The sequence below is a fragment of the Arachis ipaensis genome, chromosome B03, assembly GCF_000816755.2.
Source record: "Arachis ipaensis cultivar K30076 chromosome B03, Araip1.1, whole genome shotgun sequence".
NCBI lineage: Eukaryota > Viridiplantae > Streptophyta > Magnoliopsida > Fabales > Fabaceae > Arachis > Arachis ipaensis.
Window position 1 is genome coordinate 122095855 of NC_029787.2, and position 5182 is coordinate 122101036.

The window sequence follows — 5182 nt, forward strand, 5'->3', positions numbered from 1 at the left end:
TACAAAAAATTTAAAATTTAAATTTTAATATATTTATTGTGTATTTATTAAAATAATTAAAATTTTTTACTAGTAATAACCTTAAAATATGTTATGGCTAAATAAAAAAAAAGTGTTTGGTTTACATAATTGATTTAACATTTACGGTTGGATTGAATTTTACTAAAGTTCATAATGATAGAATAATGAACAATCATGTTAGATATACACAAAAAAATTAGTCACTAAATCAATTATTCGTATAAAATACATATTAAAAAGAAAAAGTACAAATAAACAATGAAAATACTAAACAATGTGAACAATGACTATATCAGATGTTCATTTTATTAGGTGTGCGGATGGTTATTCTAATATTAAGATTTAGGTGGGTAATTTAAAAGTGTAATGTGTTTTTATTTGATTAGTGGTTGTTCATATTGTTCAAAAAAATCATTGGTTACATAACATATATACTCGTAATATTCATGAATTTTGAATGATGAATGATAAATAAATTAAGACATGCCATATGTAAATAGAATACAAAAAATATTTCTGAGAAAATTAAGTTGAACTTAACAAAAATATTTCAATAGAGAAAAGTAATCAAGTAAAAGTTAGAACGATGATGCAATATTCAATCCTGAAAAAAAAATTGATTAATATTAGTTAAAATAAATTGACTCCTTAATTAAGCTCTAAATTTGTTATGATTTGGCAACGAAATTACAGTAGCTATAAGAAATAGCTACTACATGAGGATGAAATGTGGCAAACAGAGTAGAAGCATCAGCAAAATTGTATGACTCATTGTCATTGACCTCCATGTATGTATAAGTAAAATCAAAACATGCTCAATAATAAGTAGATATTTTTTTAGATATTTTTTCCTCATGAAAATGTTGGTCTTGTTTTTCGAGGAACAAGACGAGATATAGAACTGGTATGTACTATTTATTCTTGTTTGTGTGTTTATATGTAAAGCACTAGCTATACTGTATGGTTTATTTAGTCAAATCTTGATACTGTTTCCAAATTTTGTTCAGCGTGTTCTTGCAGCATCAATTCTCTGACTTTTCTTGTAACAGGTATCAATATTATTTAGCTAGACGTGTGCAGACAAATCCTTTTCATCTGAACTCCCACCAGATATCACCAAATTTAATTTCCTGGTAAGGTCTTCAATATGTAAACAAAAGGCATGCAAGGTTTTTCTTGAATAACTACATTTTTATTTACTTTTATTTACTATCTGTTCCTAGCTCTGGCTAGTGCTTGATCAAAAATTAATGCAGCACAACAAGCAAGCAATTCCAAATAAGTTTTATCAAGTAACCACATTAGTCATCACTAAACTAAGTTGAAAAGTCAAAGATTGAAGGCAAGGAAAATTTTAAATATTAGTTGTACAAGCAAAAGCAAATGGAAGTTACTTTACTAATTCATTGCAAATACAACTAATGTTATGTAATTTCATTGTGATCCATATAATGAAGCTCATGAATTCAATTCTTGTTCTTCTCCATATTATTTTTAAGTTTGAGAGCTAAACAATATGATAGTGTGTAAGTGATCTTTTGATATAAAATTGTCTTTTATTTATTTCATACCTAAATCATATCTTATTATGGGTTAAATGATTAATGAATAAGAAGATGATGCTGAGTTTAACTATGTTTATGATAGAAGAGTGCAACATCTTTATATTGATCTTTTGATATAAAATTATGTATATATAATTACGATAAAGAATATAAATTGAAGACCAAATATATATAATTGTAGTTTTTTTAATGTGTAAATAATAATGTGTATATTATTTAAATTGATTCGTAAATTTTAGGTGAACTGAACTTTAAGTTGGTGTTACTTTGCTGGTCTCCCTCCTCTAAATAAAAGTATCAAATTATTTATATTTCATAATAACACATAATTAGAATAGTATTTATATCACAATTATGGTCTATTAATAATAAAAATCAATCAAACAATGTCACAGGACGTTATTATTTTGATAGATATTTTGAATTAAAGAAGAAAACAGTGAGGAACAGGAAGTAGGTTCCCCTGCTCAGACTCACCTGCTTTTCCTTCTTTGCCACTAAACTATGAATCTATGATGATTGTTCTCAGCAACAGTATGTTCAAATAACGAATTATTGTTAGCATGTATAAATATTATTTAGGCTTAATTTGGGGGGTAAAAGCCTGTGGTTTAGGCTTATTGACCTAGAGAAAATAGGTCAATTAAGAAGTCATTTTTAATGTATGCATAGTAAGATCTCGGTGGAGCTGATTGTGAAAATCAATAATTGATGGATAAGTTGAAGGGGTTGAGCAAGGGAAACATAAACTAACAAATGAAAAGTTGATTGTCTGAAGAAAAGTAAAAAGAAAAAATTAAAGGAGGGAGACATTGATAGAAGTAGGACCATTGAAAGGAAGTATATGAAGTATCAAGTGTGTATGTTACTGTAGAGGGGTTATACAATAATGACATAGTTTGGACTAGCATTTGTGTTGGATATCTATCCATCAAACAAGCTAGGCAAAGTGGGGGCTATACAAACAATCATTGTTTCTTTTATCTTGCATTCATCATATAAATTACAGATCAAATTGCATATATAGAAAACACCCAGATTTAATCATGCATGGCCTCATCAATAACTCTGTTCCCTAGCATGTTTGATTACAATAATTATTCGCTTTGCAAGAGCCAAAAAATTGTGGGCAACCTAAGGGACCATTTACACCCTGCTTTTCATACTATCAACCGCCATTTCTTCTTATATATGGGGGCTTGGTACGTTCACCTTTTGAACTTTAATACGTTATTAAGCTTTGAGTATGAAATAATCAAGGAAAAGTCTATGGCCAGCAACTTTTGTGTTTTTTGGCCAGCACTTAACCATCAAAACAAAAGTGAGTGATTTTTCATCATTAGATGTAATCTCACACCATTAAAAACACTATTAATGGCCAATTGATGATTACAAAATACCAAAATTGCTGGCCTCCTAGCATTCCTCAATAATCAAATAATGTTGGGACTTTGGATCGTAGAAACATATATAATTTTTAACAGATCCTGCTCTTCAGTTGGTAAGACCATTATATTTTATTTACCAGCTTCTGTTTTAATGTGAATTTAGTAATAATAGGAATAGTAGCAATTTACACACCACGTAAGTACGTAACAAATTTAGGCTTCTAGCTAGTCACTGAACTAAAGAAGCCAGCAGCACCAAAAATAATGACAGAAGTCAATGGTATTTGCTATATATATATATATTTAGGTGAAAACTTAAGGCGACTTCACTTGAAGTTGATATCTGAGAGTCTTTAGATAAAAATTTAGTCAAATCAGTCAAATTATCTAATAGCTCTCACGTATTAACTTTACGTGAAGTCAACTGCACCTGAGTTTCCGCTGTATATTTAGTACTATTCTCTCGTTTTTAAAAGTACTGTTCTTGAATAACTTCTTTGTCTGTATACATTAATTTTTTAATACAACTAAATAAAAAATAAAAGAAACATGTTTAGCTAGTGCTCACATCGATGGGGATCACCTAACAGTGGATTTAGATTTGGGATGATTGTGCCTTCACTTTTTCTTCATCAAATCCTCTTGAATTTTGGGGCCTTCTCTTTCTTCCTCTCTTCATCTTTTTTTTTTATTGGGTCTCCTTCTTCCACGCCAAACCAAATTCCAATCATTAAACATCTCAACTTTAATCTAATTATAAGATTTTGAGTGATGCTATTTTCATTGCTGGCAAATTAAAGTTGCATCAAAAGAAGATTTTTGGACCAAAGATAAATATTTCGTTTGACTAGAAAGCCAAAAACCTTGACCACGTCAATGGATAGAAGCAGCCGAAAAAACCGAAAAAGGCATAAATAGAAAGGTAATTCGAGAAAGCAGCGGCAAAGCTAAAGGGAAAAAGATCTACACTATTAACCAAGTTAACTTTTTAAAAGAAAAATTTAAGGATCGTTTTAGATACTATAAATAAAATTTAACAAGTGGAGATGTTTTTCTTTTCTTTTCAAGCATCTGGTGGATTTGGAGAAGCAGAAATCATGACTTATTTAATATAAATGATTCATGGAATGTTAGTAAAGTGGTGAGTTTGATTCGTAGTTCAGTAAGGGAGTTTCACACTATTTTTGCTATGCATCAATCTCTGTCTCCTCCTTCACTTTGTTTGCATTGGGTTCCACCTCCAGTTCATTATGTTAAATTGAATTGTGATGTTAGTTGGTTTGCTTCTTTTGGCTATGTTGGTTTTGGTTGTATCATTCGCAATCCTGATGAATGTTGGTTGAAAGGTTGCACTGGAAAAGTCGAAGTGTGCAGTGTTCTTTTTGCTGAATTGTATCCAATTTGGAGAGGTTTACTTCTTGCTTAAGAGAGTGGATTTCATGAGGTTATTTGTGAAACAGGCTATTTAAAAGCTCTTTTCTTGGTAAACCAAAGAATGCTTGGTAAGGATATTCCGGAATAGGATTTGGCAAAGCATATACAGGAGGTTATGAATTGGAATTGGAGAGTCTCTATTCTTTTAATTCAAAGGATTGCAAATAGTGTTGCAAATTGTATGGCTAAAGCAGCTGCTTCTGTCGCGGACATTCACTCGAATTGGAGCCAACCATGGAATGAGTTTCAACATCTAATAGATTTAGATATGACCCTAGCCAATTAATTTGGTTTTGTCTCTTTTTTTTTCTTTCTTTTCTATTTAGTCACAAAAAAAAAAAGATAAAGTATACTTTTTGTTCTTCAAGTTTAGCTAAAGTTTTAAAAATACCTTTATTTTATTTCAATTTTGTCCCAAAAGTTTTTGATTTGCATCAAATATACCCTCGACGGCTAAATTTTCAAAAAATTTAAGACTAATTTAACAATAACACATAAAAGTTATGCTTGATTTGTTTGTGTTGAGGGTTGTTCTTATGAAATTGTTGTTGAATTGATCTTAACTTTTTTGAAAAATTAGCCGTGAGGGTATATTTGATGCAAATCAAAAATTTTTGGGATAAAATTGAAGCAAAATAAAATTTAGGGGTATTTTTAAAACTTTTATCAAACTTCAAGGATAAAAAATATATTTTATCCTAAAATATAATATAAATATCAACTATACATTTAAGATTTACTTTTTTTTTAATAAAAAATGTTTAAATTCTGTAC